Genomic DNA, 20,929 nt, shown 5'->3' on the forward strand with positions numbered 1-20,929 from the left:
TGGAGAAATACAGGTACACAAATAAATTAGCTACAATCTCCTACAGTGAGTCTCTTGCCAGTTGGGTCATGGTTTTTTGATGGGACTTCGATTCACATAAATCGTATACCTGAAAGCTATCTTCTCACCATTTGCTAATTGCTTTTTATCAAATATGAACAATGTGTTTTTGCCTATAAACAGAGGAAAGTTTAATTCTCAAAATAAAGTTTTAACATTTGTGCTCATTGTTATAACTGAAACTAATATAACACTTATATTAATTATATTGGAATTAAAAATTAATAATAAAAGTAATAATAAAAAAATATGTACTCATTGTATACAGATTTTAGAAGACATTTTGTCCTCTCCCCAATAGTATTTTTGGAGTGTTTCTTCCAGTCAGCTTATTTACAGAATTGTTTAACACTAATTTTACTGCAGCAATTGAAACAAATGTTTCCATTTTGAAAATGTCTACTGGAAAAATAAAGATCTGCAATTCAAACGAATGGGGAGATTGTTAAATTGTGGTAAGTAAAATGGATGTTTATACTTAATCTTTTCTCAAGAAACATCATCCAAAATATTCATTATTAAGTGTTTCCTGGATGGATGTAGCAGGTTCTGTATAAGTCCTTATGAATTATGATGGATGGCATAGATGTCCTAAGTCTCCATTCTCAAAAGACAAGTGTTTATTAAGATGTATCTATCATTTTAGCAACTGAAAAGAAAGTGCACAGAACCATCACACATCACTCCACATCAAGCTAAGCACAAAACATAGTTTTATTTCCGTTCGGAAAAATTATAATCCAAGGGAAGTTTTTATACATTCCTCCCAAGGGAGTTTGTATTTTGAACGAGTGCTACAGAAAGAAAACCTGATCTCAATTTAGTGTGTAATTACATAGAAACAGATTTTCAAGCTTCCAAATACATGAGTCTATGAGCTCAAGGTTTATAGCCGTCAGTACTATCTGTCTTAAATCAGTGTTCACCAATGTGATTCTGCTTTCCTTCTGGGCAATTCTGCTGGCTTTTGGAACATTCATTTTAAAAATAACTGATTTACTCAGCTGATTAAATACTAAGGAGTGTGATATCATACAATAATAGATATTTTAAAAGGTAAAAATGAACCAAAGGTGGATTCTCAGAACAAGAGAGGTTAATTTATTTCCTGTTTACTGACCCTTACTGGACACAGCACAGACCAAACCTCTGTGCCTCCTCTAGTCGTCCTTATCTAACTTGAGAATTCCAAAACCGTAAACCTGAAAAAAACCTTCCAGAGACCATTCGATTTCCTTCCCTGCCTTCATGAAGAAAAACCCAAGCCCTCCAGACAACCAACCCTCACTCATGCTCTTCCAGAACACCTCCAAGGATAGAGACAACATTTCTCTGGAAAAGGAAACTTGCTTTGGTATCAAGCAACATAAACGGTTACATGAATTACACAGGATTCCCCACTAAGGTAATATATATCATACATGCAGCATCACCTCTCCATTTCTCACAGAAGCCTCATAAGTTAGCTATTTATTAGGTCTGTTTTATAGAGAAACCAAGGCCAGAGAGTAATTTAGCCAATGTCGCATTTCTGGTAAATGGCTGATCCAGGATTCATACCCAAGTTACCTTTCATTAACCCAGTTGCTTCTCAAGGTCAGTGTACGCATTTACCTACATAAGGGGAATTAATAAAATCAATAAACATAAGCCTAAACCTATGTTTTAGGAAGAGTTTCCTTGGACAAAATAATCACACTAGATGCCTCTGATTGAGAGGTTGAACCATATTGAAAGGTTCAGAACTTCAAATCTAGCCCATTTTATTTTATTTTAAATTCTAGTTACCATACAGTGCAATATAAATCTGGCCTATTTTAAATAAAATATCTCCGTGTGGAATAAATAGACTGCAAATCCCCAAGACTTCTTTGTCATCAGTATCTAAACCCACAATTTAGCACGCGCGCCCCCGCGCGCGCGCCCGCAGGCATTGAGCACCTCCTGAGGATAAAGTTCCAGGTCTTTCTTTGGGTGTCAGTTTCAAGACTTCAAGTGTCTGAAACGTGTGTGTGACTAAGGAAAAGAAGAGCTGAATCATGTCTAAAAGCGAATCCTCCCAAGTAAAAATCTATAATAAAAAAATGAAACAATTGGGCTATCCATGAGCCTTTTAAAAACCTCAACAGCTCTTCTCTCCAAACCCACCCAACCTACTTCCCTCCTTTTTGCCCCCACCAAACTGGAAAATAAACCCGAAGGCCGGAGATAGAAGGGGCCACGGCTTGGCCTCGGCTCCACTTTATTCTGAAGCCTATCGGGGCCGATATCCACGGGTCCCAACGGGTCTCCGCTGTTGGCCGGGAGAAGCGGGGAGGGCTCTGTTTGTGGGCAAGAGCAGGGCGGGGAGGCGAATACAGCTGGAGTTCCTGAAGTCCCTGAATCATCAGACGAGGGTCTAGGAAAAAGGAACCCAAGGTTACAGAGCCTAGCTAAACGCGAGGAGCACCTCCTGCGCAAGCCCGTCCGCCCCGCACTCGGTACCGCCAAGCCGCATCGCAAAGCCCGCCCGCTAAGCGGAAGGCAGCGCGGCTCAGGGCCCGGCCCAGGCCGGCGCATGCGCCGCAGCCCTCTCCGCTCCCGGCCCCCCTCCCCTCTCTCATCCCGGCGGGTCTGGGGCGGCGGCGGCGGCGGCGGCAGCGGCGGCGGCGGCGTGGTGACGTCAGGGCGTTGGGGCAGCTCCTGTGACAGACGGAGCTGGAGCGGCGGGGCGGCGGCGGAGTCCGGTGGCTGAGATAGCGAGTGAGCAAGCGAACGAGCAGCGATCCCGGGACCCAAGGAGCGAGAAAGAGAAGGAGGAGCGCTCGGGCGCGAGCGAGAGAAACCGCGAGCGCCAGGCTTGGGCTCGAGCCCCGGAACGGCTGAGGAGCCCGCCCGCTCCCCTCCCCTCCCCCTCCCCGGGACCGGGCCCAGCGCGCCATCCTCCCCCTCCCTCCTTCCCTCCCTCCCTCCTTCCTCCCTTCCCTCTCCCTCTCCCCCTCCCCCGCCGGTGGATGGGAGTGAAGGACGGAAGAGGCCCTGCGGAGGCGGCGGTGCAGCGCTCGGGTAAGGCGGTGAGGGTCTGCGCCCTCCCCTCTGTCTTCTCCTCCGCGCTCGGGCGGCCGCGGGCCGGGCGGCCTGACGAGGTGGCTGCGCCGGTCCCCTCCCTCCCATTCTCCCCTCCCCCTGCCGCCGCCTCCTCCTTCTTCTTCTCTCCTCGCTCTCAAAATGGCGGCCGCGACGGCCGTTGAGTGAGAGACACGGGAGGAGGAGGGACAGGCCGGGGAGGGCGCTGCCCTCGCTCCCCTCCTCCCCGGCCCGGGTTCGGGGGCTGCCGGAGCCGCCGCGTCTCCACCCGCGGCCCTCCCCGGGAAGAGATCGCCCTCCTCCCTCAGTGACTTAGCAAGAAAAGTATTCTTGGGTAGGAAGGGCGTGGAAAGCAGGTCGCTCTCTGATCTTGGGGAAAGGGTTTGGCCCTCTTCTCCCTGGCCGCGGAAGGCGAGCTCCGCAGTCCCCACCCCACCCGTGGTTGGCGGCTCGGGGACGGCGCTCAGCTCCGCGCGGCCTCGGCACCCATAGGCCTCCAGGCGTTGCGTCCCCCACCTGTCCTTAGGATGGGGTTGACCTGAGGAGGATGGCCCAGCCCTTCCCTGGTCCCTCTGTGTGGTGGTCCAGACTCTACACCCGCTAAAGAGGAGCGGCCCGACCCACCGAACCATCCGCAGCATCCACCCACCGAATCAGGCAGGTTTTTCTTTTCTGCCACTGGCTCCTGAGACGGGAGTTGCCTTTTGACGTTGTAACACAGCTTCGAGGCCCTCAGCCATTCCCCTTCATCTAATCTCCCCACTCCTTTAGGAAACGCAGTGCCTTCTTTAGTCTCCCAGGTGAGAAAATAGAAAATGTCTTTGAGGTGGTGGGCAAATTTCAACACGCTCTCTCTCTCTAAACAGCAGAGAAAAGGAGTAGGTTTTCAATATTTTAGATAAGAGAGAGCAAGGTGCCTTGGCTTTATTTGTTTTTCTGCCTTTCTTCAGTGACTTAGCAAGAAACTCCCTGGGAGGAGGGCCGGATTTTTCTTTTGGGGTTGGGGTTTGAGTCCAAATTACATCAATCCTTTGGTTAAGAATTTGTGCTTTTGAAGAGAAGAACCAGATTTGTGGTTTCATTCTCAATGGGCGATGTCATGCCAAGGTCCCCCCCCCCTTCCTTAAGAGGCAATCGGGAGAGAATAAAGATTACTGTTATCCCGACCTCTACTTTAACACATGGTCCTCAAGATTCATAACGTTAAAGGCTAAACAAAAAATTTATGCCATTTTTGGTAATTCTATTTTTGTTGGGAGGTGGGTTGTTTTGTGTGAATTTCATTTTGAGTCTAGGGCGGAGGAGAGAGCTTGGGCCTTTCATACCAGTAATGTCATCCCTCCTCTTTTGCCACAGTAGTATTTGCTTTAAAAAAAAAAATTTTTTTTTTTTGGTTGGTTTTTTGTTTTTTGTTTTTTGTTTTTTTCTGCAGCAGGGCTTGATTGCTGCAGGGTTCAGTCTCCAGGAAAATTTCTTGCCTGGGTATGTCAGCAGTGATAAAATGTTGAATTTATAAAAGGTTTTACTTAAAAAATTCTGATTTGCTTCTAAGACATCAGCTAGCTTTTAATCTCTCATGGGTATCTTTCAAGACACCGTTTTGCAAAATAATTGACCATTGCAAATTGCAGTTTTTATTAAAGCATAAGTGTAATCTGTATTTAGGGTGATTTATTCTTTCATGTTCTATTATAAATGATCATTGTTTGGATTGTTCAGAAGGGGAGGAGCTCTTAAAACAAATTTGAAGCTTTTGTTTTGTTTTGTTTTTTCTTTTAATAAATCAGAGAAAGGAACCCAGTTTTTCATGAGATTCCTGTATATATTGATTTTGATAGAGATAACCCTATTTTGGTACCCACCCCGTCCTCTTTTAAAAATGGGCTAATATTTGTGGATGCTGTGAACAGCCATTGAGCTGAGACTGGGTGGAGTAAGAGAGCAGAAGCTGTGAAATGTAGATTGCCCTTTCATACCATTTTTCTTTTGCTTATGTTTTGTAAGGTTATTTGATCCAGTTGGTGCTACAACAAAGGCATTTCTCTGTAGTAAATTTTAAAATCTGATGTTTTTAGTTTCCACCATTTTTGCAAGGTGGGTGGGTATTGAATGATTGGGGTAAAAAGCAATGTCCCTGCTCTAAAGCAGACATTTATTGTCTCTGTATTTGTGTGTATACACACACACACACACACACACACACACACACATATACAACCCGTGTGTTAATGTTTTTTTTATTGTTTTAGTCAAGTAAGTGTAAGTTAATGAATGCCAGAAATATTTGGCAAGAAATAGTAATAGAAAATATGGCAAAAATCTGAATAAGAATATTACAGATTTTTTTTTACTTTAGTTTGCATTGGAACAGTAAATCTGATTTTGTAATAATATCAAAAATAAGTAAAAAGGGGTAAGATAATTTGTGTTAAAGGCTATTTATAAAGGCTTTCTTCTTGTGTTGTCCCTTGAAAGGGACCTTTTGTAAGGTACTACCATAAGAGAGGGTAGGTCACTTTAATGCCTTGCATCAAGCATTCATGTGAATAGACATCTTCAAAAGAATGTCAAATTCATGTGCTAAGTGTGATTTTGATGAGACTTAAGACTCTTTGTCAATATATGATATATTTTCACACTTGTTATTTTTATTTATTTATTTTTTTTTTAAAGATTTTATTTATTTATTTGACAGAGATAGAGACAGCCAGCGAGAGAGGGAACATAAGCAGGGGGAGTGGGAGAGAGGGAGAAGCAGGCTCACAGCAGAGGAGCCTGACGTGGGGCTCGATCCCACAATGCCGGGATCACGCCCTGAGCCGAAGGCCGGCGCTTAACCGCTGTGCCACCCAGGCGCCCCCACACTTGTTATTTTTAATGTCATTAGAAGGTAGAAGGGTTCGTATAGTGAGAAATGAGTAAAGTAGGGAATGGTAATTCAGTATGTTATGTGACATCTTCCCATCCTAGTATTTTAAGGTATAAAAGTGCACTAAGAGTGGTGATTTTTCAGTAGACTGTTCATTGATCAGGAGCTTAAAATAATTTGACTAAGAGAGCTTTAGTTCCAAATATGTATCTGTGGATGTTTCTGATACATATGACAGGATCTTTTGCGTAATTTGGAGATCAGTTTTTTAAATTCTTCATAATCCTGTTTTATAAAACTTCTAATGAGATTGGGATAGAGTTCATTTTTTTTAGTAAAATTATTTGGTATCTATTTTTCAGTAAAAATAACTTTAGTATATTAGAAATTTGGAGATGTTTCTGAAAGGGAAAAATCAGTATCATAACTTTTCTTTTTTTAGCTAGGACATCTGTGTTTTATTGTCTCTGTTTTTTCAATATAAATGCTTCCCTTCTATGTACTAAATAATATGTATGTCAATACGTATTACACATACATATGTGCATATATACACCTTGTGGCTCATATTTTAGGTACTCGAGAAAAAATAGGACCTTACTTTTTGTTTACATATGGTTCATCTTATTTGCAACTTGTCATTTTAATAAACAAGCCATAGAAACTATGGAAGTTGACATTAGTATGGAGGTGTCTTTAAAAAACAAACTCAAAGCAAAATCTTAGGGCAATCAGAATGACTTTTCCAATTCTTTCCATTGAGTTCTACAGTAGTGAGTCACGTACTCTTTTGCCAAAGGGACTTAAGGCTCAGTTGGTTTTAAACTGAGCTGGCCATGTCTGCTGTGGTCCTAAAAGAGATTTTTTTTATTCGCTTCTAAGTCTCTGTTTTGAAAATATTTCATTATGACAGGTAACCTGTTTTCATGTATGTTGGAAAGAGAGAAATAGTTAAATGTGAAGTGGAAATTCTTTGTCACTGTTCTTAAGTCTTCTACAATAGGACTGTAATTGTTTTGTTTTTACTTAAAATGTTCCTCTATTTAAAATAAAACTAGGGGGGCGCCTGGGTGGCACAGCGGTTAAGCGTCTGCCTTCGGCTCAGGGAGTGATCCCCGCGTTATGGGATCAAGCCCCACATCAGGCTCCTCCGCTATGAGCCTGCTTCTTCCTCTCCCACTCCCCCTGCTTGTGTTCCCTGTCTCGCTGGCTGTCTCTATCTCTGTCGAATAAATAAATAAAATCTTTAAAAAATAAAATAAAATAAAATAAAATAATAAAACTAGGGACGCCTGAGTGGCTCAGTTGATAAGTGTCTGCCTTCGGCTCAAGTCATGATCTCAGGGTCCTGGGATCGAGCCCCACATAGGCCTCCCTGCTCAGCGGGAAGTCTGCTTCTCCGTCTCCCCCTGCTTGTGTTCCCTCTCTCGCTGTCTCTTTCTCTGTCAGATAAATAAAATTCTTTATAAAAAAATAAAGTTAAATAAATAGAACTAATGGTATGCAGTGAGTTCAGAAAAGATAAAGGGAAAAAAAAGATGAAAACCTGTTCTTCTGAAGCTGTTTAGCTGTAGAGTGGATCCTAATTGCTAAAGTCCAAGTGTTTTGAGAAATCTGTACTTCATGAAGAAGGATGCTATAATATGAGCTTTAATAATGAACTGCAATTAAGGTTTTTGGATTGTCTTAGCTTTGTTGCTAGTTTGGCATGACATTTTCAGGTAGTTATTTAAATAGAATCTTGGTTTATGTGTCTAAACTGCTATGTGTATAATTTTTAACCTACCATGGCAGTTAGATTTAATTGATATTTGTGAAATGCTTTATACGGATGCAGGCATCATAACTGCTTATTATTTTGATTTATTGCTTTCCTTTAAAAGATGGTGGCTTTTGGTTGAAACGTCCCTCGATAGGATTGATCTGTGCATTAAGGATACTTCTGGAAAGATATCCTCTAAAGTTATTGTCATTTAACATTGTCATAAACATTTCCCTGGAACTTTGTAAATATATTGAATGTGGTACTCATTTTCATTTGTTCTGCTACTTTTTGAGGCAGATTGGTATTTTTATGGGTGAGAAAACAAAAATTTAGAGAATGTCTTTCCCTAAGATCACATGTTGGGGTAGCAGCTAGATTGAAGTAAAATACAGGCATTGAACTACTTGGATATTGCCTTGCCTGATTCCTTATTCTTTTGACAAAATGGACCCTTTTTATAACTATTCTTGTGTTTGTTAAATTCTTTCTCTTCTAAAATGGTGAAAATCCATTAGCATTTATAGCCTGCATCATTTAAATTGGCATTTATTAACATACAGTCTTGTATTGTTAACTATTTTGCTCGCATAAGGCCGTAGGCATTTGAGTAGGGACTCCCAGAGAGTGTCTAATACTGTTTTACAGTAGTATTAATAAGTAAATAAATAATTGTTGCATACATGCTGGTAGTATTAATAAGCAGTTGTTAATAAATTAATATTAAATATTAAATTAATACTTAAGTAAATATACATAAGTAGTATTAATAAGTAAATAAATACTTGCTGTTAATAGATTGAATGCAGGGTTATGTGAAAGGAAATGTGCTATAGTTCTTTGTAATAGCTAACTTCCAGTGATCTTTCAGGAATTGAGGTGAAGGAGGGAGAAGTGTTCATACTTTTTTGAAGGGATTTTATGTTGTTCCAGGGAACAGGGTCACACTCCTGACATACTTGTATCAGGGCCACAAAATTCTCACCCATAAGAAGTGAATTAACCACCTGGATGCATTACGTTTGCATCTTGTAATTATTTGTTGCATTTTAATTGTCTGTTCTTTGAGCTCTTACGTGTTCACAAGAATTATTGACAGTTAACTAGGGCTGTTAACAAATTTCTGAGAGACTGTCTTTTGATAACAGTGAAGTTAAGAATCTGGGAAATTTTCAAGGACTTTAATTTTTAAAGGCATACAAAATTTTGTGTTTATTAAGATTTTACGTATTGATTAATCCATTTTAATAAATCTATGGCAAAGATAGAAAGATACATTTTTGTGATATTAGTGCTCTGTATGCTTAAGGCATATTTTATTTATTCATCTTTCCATATTTGTTTTTATCTTGGCTGGCTCAGAAGAGTGTGTGACTCTTGATCTCGGGGTCATGAGTTTGAGCTTCACATTGGGTGTAGAGAGTACTTAAATGAATAAATAACATAAAAACTTTAAGAAAAAATATGCTGACTGCAAAAGAAGGGAAGGTGAAGATGAGTCAGTTTTATTGATTATTTGGTTTTTTGTTGCTAATTTTTATTTTTTAAGGGGGGGAGTTATACATTCAGCATTATCATAGAGAACAAATTAAGTTATTGACTAAAACCATATATGAATATTTTAGTAGTCCTGATTCCACGATTTGCCAGCTATGTTCTTTGAGCAGAAGCTTCAGTTTCCCTATCTATGATGTTGACAGTATCTAACTCAGAGAATAATGGCTACTATTGAATGATGAATGGCCTGTAAATCCTTCAGTAAATGATTTTTTTATTAACATACTGTTTAATCAAATAAGTAGTCATTCATATATTAATATAGTAGTTTTTTTAAGATTTTATTTATGAGAGAGAGAGAGAGCACGCATGAAGTGGGGGGAGGGGCAGAGGGACAACCAGACTCCCTGCTGAGCAGGGAGCCTGATGGTGGGATTGATCCCAGGACCCTGAGATCATGACCTGAGCCAAAGTCAGATGCTTAACCAACTGAATCATCCAGGTGCCCCTTAATGTAGTAGTTTTTAAATTTTTAAGTATATTTCTTTTTTTTTTTTTTTTAAGATTTATTTATTTTAGAGAGAGAGAGGTACGAGGGGCCGGGGCGGGGGGAGAGGGAGAAGAAGAGAGAATCCCAGGCAGACTCCCCAGTGAGCAGGGAGCCTGATGCCAGGGTTGATCCCAGGACCCTGAGATCATGACCTGAGCCAAAGTCAGATGCTTAACTGACTGAGGCGCCCCCCTGCCCTGGGACCCCTTAAGTGTATTTCTTAAGAATTAGGGATTTTTTGTCTCTTTGGTATCCATTATGTGTGTCTGAAACCAGTGATATCTTCAAAGTTTCTTTTCTCTTTTTTAAAATATTTATTTATTTATTTATTTAGAGAGGCGTGTGCAGAGGGGGAAGGGCGGGGAGAGAAAGAGAGAGAGAGAGAGAGAGAGAAAATCTGAACCTGACTCCACACTGAGTTTGGAGCCCAGTGCAGGCTCGATCTCACCACCCTGAGATCATGACCTGAGACGAAATCAAGAGTGCCACGCTCAACCGACTGAGCCACCCAGGTGCCCCTCAAAGTTTCTTAATAGGCAAAGAGTGCTGTGTAAATCAGTGCCAAATGGAATAATTCATTTTTTTACTGTTAAAGTATGTTGGAAATAAGCATTTTATTTAAACTGTTAAGTATGGTTTACATCTTTAACAATCAGAACATTTTTGTACTTTTAAATAGTATTAATTTAAATAATTCCACATTTTTCCTGTATTTTTTTTAAATAAAAGTTTTTATTTTGGAATAATTTTAGATTTACAAACAAGTTGTAAGATAGTGGAGAGGTTTTTTCCCCCCATTGTTAACATCTTATATTTTTGAGGTACATTTGTCAGTCTTGGTATTTACTGTTAGCTAAACTCCAGACTTTATGTGGATTTGACTAGTTTTTGCATTAATGTCCTCTTTCTGTTCTAGATCCAGCCCAGGGTACCGTACTACATTTGGTTATGCCTCTCTAGTCTCTTCTGGTTTGTGACAGTTTCTCAGTGGTTCCTTGTTTTTCATTACCTTGACAGTCTTGAGTTAGTACTCGTCAGGTATCCAGTAAAATGTCTCCCAAACTGGATTTGTGTGGTGGTTTTTCAATAGATTGGGGTTAAGTGTTTTTGGAGGAAATACCACAGAGATGAAGTGCACTTCTCATCATATGTCTAGGGCTATGTGATAAACACAAAACATCACTGGTGGTGTTAACCTTCATCATTTAGTTAATGTAGTATGTGCCGCTTTTCTCTACCCTAAAGTTACTGTTTTTTCATTCTCCTACTTTATCCTTTGGAAGTTAGTCAAGTTGAATGGGGAGGGGGCAGTGTTTACATATGTTAAGTGGAGTTCTTCTGTAAAACAAATTTATCTCCTCTCCCCCGTTTATTAAAACAATTTACATTTTTGACTGTCAGAAAAATTTAGTTTAGAATCTTAAATATTAATTCAAATAACCCTAAATTTTGCTGGTTTTCTAAAAAGTATTGTAACTATAGTTTGGAAACTAAAGATCAAAGAAAGCTTTTGAAGAAACATGGTTAAGTGAATTATATATCCCTCTAGAAATTATTCTGAGAGTGAAGTTCAGTGTTGGGATTTTAGAGAAGAGCTCCCCATTTCCCTGTTTTGGGGCTTGTTTTTAGAGGGAGACTGCTGTGATCTGAAAAGCGAAACAAATAGGATATCTTAGTCATTGATTCTTTCCTAGTATATGAATACACCAAATAACAAGTTTTAAATAGTACAGCAGAAAACAAAACAGTTTGACTGCTTAGACTCTTTTATTTTCAAGACAGAACTCGTAGATCCCTGTCCTGAAAGATACTTATTTTACATTAAGGAGAATTTATAATTCGAGAGTAAGATCATTTTTGAGAATTGCAGTTACGAAAGTTCTTTTTATACCTTGCCCTTCCATTATAACACTTGTATAGAGATTTGCATTGGGTTTCTACTTTTTAAAAAATATCCTGGGGTGCCTGCATGGCTCAAGCTCTTGATCTCAGCTTAGGTCTTGATCTCAGGGTTGTGAATTCAAGGCACGAGTTGGGCTCCACTCCAAAAAATAAAAATTAAAAATAAATAAAAATTTAAAAAAATACCCAACACCATTACGTATCTTTCTCTTCTAAATTTTCATCTTTTTTTTTTTTTTTTTTTTTTTTTTAAGGGGTGCTTGGTTCGCTCAGTCACTTAAGCATCTGACTCTTGATTTTGGCTTGGGTCATCATCTCAGGATCATGGGATCGAGCCCTGCCTTGGGCTCCACGCTCAGTGGGGGTCTCTGGGATTCTTTCTCTCCCGCTCCCCTTGCACTCTCATTCTTTCTCTCTAAAAACACATCTTTAAAAACATTTTTTTCATCAAATTTTCTGTCCAGCAAACATTTATTTAGCTAAATTATATCCCAAGTACTGAGGATACAAACATAATTGTCAGTCCCTGCCCTTGAAGGTCTTAAAACTATTTAAACACATAATTTAATATGAAAAGGTAGCATAACAACGCTATAATCAAAATATGTATTTGGTGTGATGAGGGCCCAGACTGTTCAAGGAAGTCTTCACAAAGGTGTTAAACATTTTTGAGGAAATCCTGTCACGTTGTTTGGGGTTCCAGGCAGAGGAAATGATTTGTGTCCAGTCTCATAAGTACACCATGGTTGGTGGGGAAATTTCCAAGTAGTTCAGTGTGGCTGGGGTCATGAGTTAGTATAGAGGAGTTGATCTGGCCTGATTACCTTGATATAGCTTGTAAAGCAGGATGTTAATGGACCATTCTCCTCAGATGTAGGTTTTTATCTGTTAAAAATGTAAATTTCCAGGCTCCACCATAGACTTAAAAAGAGTTGAAGGAGGACCAAGGTTGGGGAAGGTTTTTTGTTATTGTTGTTTGTGTGTGTTTTAACTGGATAACCATTAGGTGTACTGGAGACTTGAGTCCTAAAACATTTGGTGTTTTGTGTTTCATATGTCTGCCAGTGGTAATTAATAATAGAAAATTTTTGTTTTTTATTACCCACTAACGTTATGAGGCATTAAAGAATTGCTTCTGTCATCAGAATGTATTCAGTGCAGTCTGTTGTAGGAACCATGCTGAGGTACTAGAAGGTGCTCCAGACTGGGGACAGCAGAAGTAGAATCAATCATAAGGGTCAGTGTGGGGAGAGGGAAGACCTGACCTACATTACACGATGCTCAGTGTTACTGGAGTGTGAGCAAAGTGGGACTTGATGAAAAACGAGACTTGAAATGGGCAGGGACCAGATATTCATCAAAGGCCTTATAAACTATTTTAAAGTACGTGGACTTTAGGAAGTAGGGAGGCAGCGTAGTTGAGTGATTAAGAGCCCCAACTATGGAGCCCAGGTGCTGAGTTCAGCTTTCAGCTCTGCTGCTTACCTGACTGTGTTATCTTATATTTTACACACGTGTGTGCACACACACGTGCACACTACATAAAGGCTAGTTACTTAAATTCTCATCAGCAGTTGTGAGGAGTAAATGAATACTTGTAAAACAGTTACAGCAGTGACTAGCATATAGTAAGTGTTATATAAATATTAAGTAAATAAAAAACAGGGGGCCAATGAAGGTTTTTTTTTTTTTAAGATTTTTTATTTATTTATTCGACAGAGATAGAGACAGCCAGCGAGAGAGGGAACACAAGCAGGGGGAGTGGGAGAGGAAGAAGCAGGCTCATAGCGGAGGAGCCTGATGTGGGGCTCCGGGATCACGCCCTGAGCCGAAGGCAGACGCTCAACCGCTGTGCCACCCAGGCGCCCCGAAGGTTTTGTTTTTAAGTAGAGAAGTGATATGGTCAGATTGTATCATAAGTAGATGGCCCTGGGAGCTGTGTAGAGGATAGATGTTAACAGGCCAAGACTGGATTTTGGCAGACCTGTTGAAATAAGAGTGAGAGATGATGGTACTAAGGATAGACAAAAGGAGAATAATCCAACAAATGTTCAGGAGATAAACGGCAGATAAAGGTAATTGGTTATAGAGGAATAAAGTAAAGAGTCAAGGTTGACTCCCACATAAAGTATTATTTCTAACATTTCTAAAGCAATACTTTTTAAAGTACTTTGGATCTTAGATAATTCTCTGAGGTAGTGGTATTTGAAGCTTTAGGGGTATGTTGTGATGCTTCATAAAAATGAGAGCTAATGGCCTAAGATGGTTTTTAATTTCTCTAATAGGCCATTGTTTTTTTCTAGGTAGAGATAAATTTCTCTTTAAGGATATACTGTTACACAGAAAATTTATTTAGGTCAATTCCAAAGAGCCAGAAAGCTTGAATAATAATTTTGTTACGTGTTTTCTGTTATATTTTTATGTTGAGATTTGTGATTATAAAGATAATAGCTAGCACCATGGTGTAATATTTTAAAAATTTGAAGTGACAGTTCAGTCATTAAAAACATTAAAATCTGTTAATTCTGTTATATCTGATTTTTTTTATTGTTTATGAAAATATGGTAATAAACTTTAACAGCCAGAATATTTAATTGCTTATTCATTTCGTCGGTAAATCTTAGCTTCCTGCTCCCCTCCCTATTTCTAGATTTGTTAGATTGGGGGGGCTATTTTTTTTATTATTATTATTCTTTTTTTTTTTTTTTTAAGATTTTATTTACTTATTCGACAGAGAGACAGCCAGCGAGAGAGGGAACACAAGCAGGGGGAGTGGGAGAGGAAGAAGCAGGCTCATAGCGGAGGAGCCTGATGTGGGGCTCGATCCCAGAACACCGGGATCACGCCCTGAGCTGAAGGCAGATGCTTAACCGCTGTGCCACCCAGGCGCCCCTTATTATTATTATTCTTAATTCCAGTATGGTTAACATACAGTGTTATATTAGTTTGAAGTGTACGGATTTGTCAGATTTTAAGAATGGCTTTTTTTTTTTTTTTTTTACTATTCAAATGGTTTTATAAAAAGGGAAAACTTGACTGAAAATAGAACTTTTAGATTTGAATTTTCTCTAGATTCTTAGTGATATAATTAAATGGATAGGAAATTCAGTATCCTTAGTTTTTTCCCCCCTCCTTATGTAGTGTTTAAAATCTGGGTCCTGGATTATAGTGGTGTACATTATGTATGTTAGCCTGTTGCAGGGCCATCACATCTCCCCACTAAAGACCATTGAAAAAGATGTTATTTAAACTGACTTTTGAATGAATAATTGGAGTGGACATGGGGGAAGGTTATTTTACGTAGAGGGAACAGCAACATACACAGAAAAGCATGAAAAACTGTTATGTGTATGCTGGAAAGTAGTTTGGCAGAGGGGATTCGAAGGGTATGTATGGGTATGAGGCTGCAAAGGTACATATGAGCCAGACTAATAGACTTTGTAAAAATTATATATATATGTGTGTGTGTGTGTATATACACATATGTATGTGTGTGTATACATGTGTGTGTGTATATGTGTGTGTGTATATATATATATATATAGTAGGCGATTTGGAAGTCAACAAACAGTTCCAAGCAAAGATGAGCATTATGATCAGATGTGTAGTTTTAGATAGTTTATGTAGGTGGCAGTGAGGTATATAGATTGGAGTTTGAAGGTCATTTAGGAGACTTTTTCAGGAAAGAACGATTAGTGCTTGAAATAAGATCATGACAAGGTTACTGATGAGAGAAAGTTTTAGGAGGTAGAATTGTAAATGAATAGTGTGATGGGGAGAGACATTATTAGAAGACATCTCAGATTTGTAGCTTGGGTGTCTGGGTAAAAGTGAGAAACTAGGTGGTGTTAGCCATAGGAGAGAATAAGAGGAGGAATTATGTGGGATATTACATAAAGCAGCCAGATTAATTTCCCTGAACTAGAGTGCTGAAGTCAGTTTGCCAAAATCAGCTTTTTACTGTCTTTAGTGAGCAAAACATGAAAATGCAAAGGGCACGTTGCTGGAAGCATACTATTTAATAGATACCAGCTTAATCCAAATTAGGCCCTCAAAGACTTTTCTTGTGTCCTGGCTCATGTTTCATTCCTTTTTCTTACTGCCTTCCGTGTATCCTGTAATTCAGCCTTATGAAGATACTTCCTATTCCTTATGGTGTTTTCACTGTACCACACTCCCTTCTTTTCCTCTGTGTATATACCCTGACCTGTCAGTCTTTCGAATCTGCATACCAGATTTTCCTTTTCCAGGCAACTTCCCCTAGTTTTTTTCACCTGAAAGAAATTTTCTTTTTCTCTCAGTTATTAATCTTATGGTATCTGTTACTTTTTCTCTTGTTCTTACATCAAATTTTATGTGATGTATCAAATGAGTTAATGCATTTAAAGAGCCTAGAACTGTACCTGGTACTCACTAAATACTCAGTAAATGTTGGTCATTGTTATTATGGTGATGATGAAGATGACTAAGATGAGTTGATAATGGTAATAGGGCAGTCCACCTTTACTTTCTGCCATCTTGTGATGGCAAAACTGATTTGTTCTTGTCCTTGGACACTAGGATAGCAGAGTCTCTTACTTTGCTTAGGTATGTAAAGATGCAAAAGGTACTGTGCCATATTGCCATTTTTCAAAGTGAAATTACTATCTCTGTCTTCATTATTCCTGAGCTGTGTTGAGGGAATTAAAATGGCAGCTAGGCCCTTAACACTGATTATCTCATTAAGTTTCAGAACGACTGTTTGAGGTGGGTAGTAGAGCTCCTTTTATAAATGGACAAATAGGCATAGGAGAATTTGCCCGAGGTCACACAGTTTGTAAGTTTGTCGGGTTGATATTTGTACCTCCGCTGTTTGACTCCAAAATTCTACACAGTAGGACCTCAAAAGTGTACGATTTATTCCTTTAGTGCTTTCATATCACTTACATAATCAGCTTGCTGTCGGAGGCCCTTTGGTGGGACCAATACTCAGAAGAATGCTTTTTGTTTTTTATTTTACATATTTCTAGTTTAATTTGTTATTTATTTTAATTATGGAATATATCAAACATGCAGGAAAAGTACTTGCAGTAATGCAAAAAAATTCACATAAACTACTACCAGAATTGACAGATGTTAACATTTTGTCATATTTGCTTTAGTTTAAGAAATAAAGCATTAATTATAGTTGCTGTCCCTTTTATACCTCTTTCTAATCCCTTTCCCCTCCCTCACTCTTTCCAGTGGTAAAGTTCCTCTTGAAGTTTGTATATATCCTTTTGTTCTGCTTTTATACTATAACAGTAAAGTATACATGTATGTATCCATAAACTATGTATAATAATGCTTAAAGTGGGGATGCCTGGGTGGTTCAGTCGGTTAAGCTTCTGCCTTTAGCTCCTGGAATCCAGCCCCTCAGCAGGGAACCTGCTTCTCCCTCTCCCTCTGTCCCTACCCCTCCCCCATGCTCTCTCTCAAATAAAGTCTTTAAACAAAACAAAAGAAAACAAAAAATAATGCTTAAAGGACACCTCGGTGGTCCAGTCATTTAAGCGTCTTGACTTTGGCTGAGGTTGTGATCTTGGGGTCCTGGGAGCAGGCCCCCACGTTAGGCTCCCAGCTCAGCGGGGAGTCTACTTGTCCCCCCCACCCCCAATAGATGAATGGAATCTTTAGAAAAAAACTAATGCTTAAAATTTATATGAATGTTATACTGTATATTATTCTACAAATTGGTTTTTTAGTTTAAAATGTTTTCTAGATGTATTACTAATATATGTAGATCTAGTTTATTTTGTTGTATAGTTTATCATATATGATTATAGTGTAGTTTCTTTATATCTGTACTACAAAAATAGACATTTAGGTTGTTTCTAAATTTTCATTATAGACAGTACTTCAGGAAATTTGAAGCTGTCTGTAGATAAAATTATTTTTTATTTGTGTTTGCATTGCAGAATTCATCCTAAGGCTAATTAAATATTTATTATTTAGTAATTTTTATGCTTTTAATTGAATAAATAAAACAGATCATATTGTTAGCGCTGATACATTTTTTTAGACAATAAATTCTTAAATCCTGTTTTTCTTTCTTCTGTCTTTTCAACTATTCAGAAACCCATATTAATCCAGTACTGACCTAGGGTTTACACACTGGTAGGCAGCCTTTAGGCAAAACCAAATCTGTAATTGCGTTTCTCTTTGCCTTGCATTGTTAAATTCCTTTAATTTAAATTAAATTAAAAAGATTCCTTTGCGTTAAAATTTAAAAATTAGCTGTTTAGCATAAAGTCTCCATTTTTGGATTATCCTGAAAAATTAGGAGCTCTTGGAACTGTGAGGCTTACATTTTCCCATGGCACAATTGGCTTAAGCAGAGTTGCAGCTGCCCTCCTTTGGATGGGCATAAGCTCACTAGTGAAACAAGTTCCTGCCACTTCATTACTGTTTATTATTGCCCTTGCACTGTTTTTTATAGTGAAAAAAATACTTCTTTGTTGATGTTTCTATAAAAAACGGAAAAACGTATAGTTGGATGACTGCAATAGTCAACAAAAGTGGAACAGAGCATATTTCTCTGGAAGTAAAGAATATTGTACTATGATTAATATGCAGACAAAATGAGTCTTGTATGGAAAGATTACAACCTTGCCTGCTTTGTTCATTTTTATTACCTGCGTTGTTCTCTGTAGACATGTGTTTGTGATCTCTGCATTTTTGTGTAAGTAGCTGTGAGGACACGGTGCAGTTGAAAATCAAAAAGATATTACGACAGTTTGTAATTCATGAATTTCTGTGCGATGCAAAATATTCACCTTTTTAAAAATTTTTTAAAAGCTGTTATATATATTCTTGTTCTAGAAAGGTTTTAAGCAGAAGGGTTGAAAACTGGTTTAATCTCCTTAACCATCCTACCTTTCAGCACTGTGTACTTATTAAGTACCTTATCCAGAGACTCCCAAGTGGATGGTCCACGGTTTTCTTTCTCTTTTCTTTTTTTTTTTTTTTTTAAGATTTTATTTATTTATTTGACAGAGACAGCGAGAAAGGGAACACAAGCAAGGGGAGTGGGAGAGGGAGAAGCAGGCTTCCTGCCAAGCAGGGAGCCCGATGCCGGGCTCGATCCCAGGACCGTGGGATGATGACCCAAGCCGAAGGCAGATGTTTAACGGCTGAGCCACCCGGGCGCCCCTAGATTTTCTTTTTTTTTAAGTTATCTCTACACCCAACACAGGGCTCATACCCACAACCCTGAGATTGTGTTGCACACTCCAGCACACTCCACTGACCAAGTCAGCCAGGTGCCCCACATGGTCCAGGGTTTGGATCTCAATCATGGACTTTCTGATCATTTTATTTTTAATTGAACTTATATTCTAGGGGTGCCTGGGTGGATTAGTTTGCTAAGTGACTCTAAAATCATCATCAAAAAAAAAAAAAAAAAACCAGTTCTACCACTGTTGGGTTTTTTCTAGCTGATTAACAGTTTTACTTCTCTATTTAGTCTCTGTATTTGATTTGTAACCCTTTATTTAAGGCAGTTGATAAAGATGCACACACTGCAAAATACCATAGATTAAAAGTGAACAGAAAGGGGTGCCTGGGTGGCTCAGAGGGTTGAGCATCTGCCTTTGGCTCAAGTCATGATCCCAGAGGCCTGGGCCTGGGATCAAGCCCAGCACCCCCCCCCCCCGTGGGCTCTCTGGCTCTCTCTATCTCTCTGTCAAATCAATAAATAAAAAATATTTTTTAAGAAAAAAGTGAAGAGAGGGGCGCCTGGGTGGCACAGCGGTTTAGCGTCTGCCTTCGGCTCAGGGCGTGATCCCGGCGTTATGGGATCGAGCCCCACATCAGGCTCCTCCGCTATGAGCCTGCTTCTTCCTCTCCCACTCCCCTTGCTTGTGTTCCCTCTCTCGCTGGCTGTCTCTATCTCTGTCGAATAAATAAATAAAATCTTTAAAAAAAAAAAAAGTGAAGAGAAAGAAGAAACAAAGGGTAAGGATAAAATGTAATCAGAATCTAGGCCAAAAAGGTATATAACAATATACTTGCAACAGACAGCACAAATTTACTCTTAGCTTTCTATGAGCTAACAGCGTGAAAAAAACCTGTTGTTACTTTCACAGTGTTCTTACGATAAAAGTAAACTAGTTAATTCAGAAAGGTAACCACTATCAGAATAGAATTTTTCATAGGGGTCTTCATAACGGAGATTATGTACAATTTTCATTATCCTCATCAACATCTTTAAGGTAGATGGATGTCTAGTATTTAATAACAATTAATGTGGAAAGATCTACCACATCATGGGAGAGGCAGTCTGAAAAAGTATGTAGATTGTCCTTTGTTGTCTGACCAGTGGATATAATTTCTCTCAACCCAGTTTTCAATATTTATTGAGATTGATCTCTTTGGCAAATACCTAAAGTGCAGATGTTCCGTACATGAAATACAGACCATTTATATGTAGGATTTAATTATTTATTTTTGTGTAAACCTAGTTTACCCAGATAAAATTTGGGCAAGCGCTTTAGCTTAAGATTCTTCTTAGAAAAAAATTTAAATCTACACGACTGTCTTGTTTGAAGGTACACAGAGCCGCATTTTTCCAGAGTATCCCCAAATGGTAAAATCATTAGGAAATAGACTTAAAAGAAAAAAGGGGCCAATACACAACCCTGTTTTATGTGGCTGGAACTTGCCTCAGCAGAAGACCATTCTTACGGATCAGAATTCATGATAGTTTTTAGCATAGATCAAATGTAAGGAAGTATTGTTTTTTATTTATGTCTATAATAGATACGGTCTCTGCCCTCAAGAAACATACTAATACATGGCTCTGCCCCTTAAAAATAAGATTTTTTTTCTTCATCCATACTAGAACTACAGTTCTGTATCTTGTCACATACCTTCAGTATTGAATCTTTTGAATCAGAGTCAAAACCTATTTTCCAGGGGCGCCTGGGTGGCACAGCGGTTAAGCGTCTGACTTCAGCTCAGGGCGTGATCCCGGTGTTATGGGATTGAGCCCCACATCAGGCTCCTCCACTATGAGCCTGCTTCTTCTTCTCCCACTCCCCCTGCTTGTGTTCCCTCTCTCGCTGGCTGTTTCTATCTCTGTCAAATAAATAAATAAAATCTTTAAAAAAAAACAAACAAACACCTATTTTCCGATGACTGCTTGTATTTCTTAGTTTGCTATCTATAGCCTCAGTTTTTCGGCAATACAGTATTTTCCAAATGC

At 39.1% G+C, this 20,929-nt stretch overlaps 1 protein-coding gene across 1 annotated transcript in view; it reads left to right on the plus strand.

Moving 5' to 3' along the window:
• Positions 1-2,738: 2,738 nt before the first annotated feature.
• Positions 2,739-20,929, plus strand: part of PAFAH1B1 (platelet activating factor acetylhydrolase 1b regulatory subunit 1) — a 78,553-nt gene continuing 60,362 nt past the window's right edge. The window contains exon 1 of the mRNA XM_045773713.2: positions 2,739-3,105. The gene's annotated coding sequence lies outside the window, so the exon portion shown is untranslated. The remainder of the gene's footprint in view (positions 3,106-20,929) is intronic.

The sequence above is a fragment of the Ursus americanus genome, chromosome 23 (assembly GCF_024610735.1).
Source record: "Ursus americanus isolate L20-20 chromosome 23, mUrsAme1.1.p, whole genome shotgun sequence".
Taxonomy (NCBI): Eukaryota; Metazoa; Chordata; class Mammalia; order Carnivora; family Ursidae; genus Ursus; species Ursus americanus.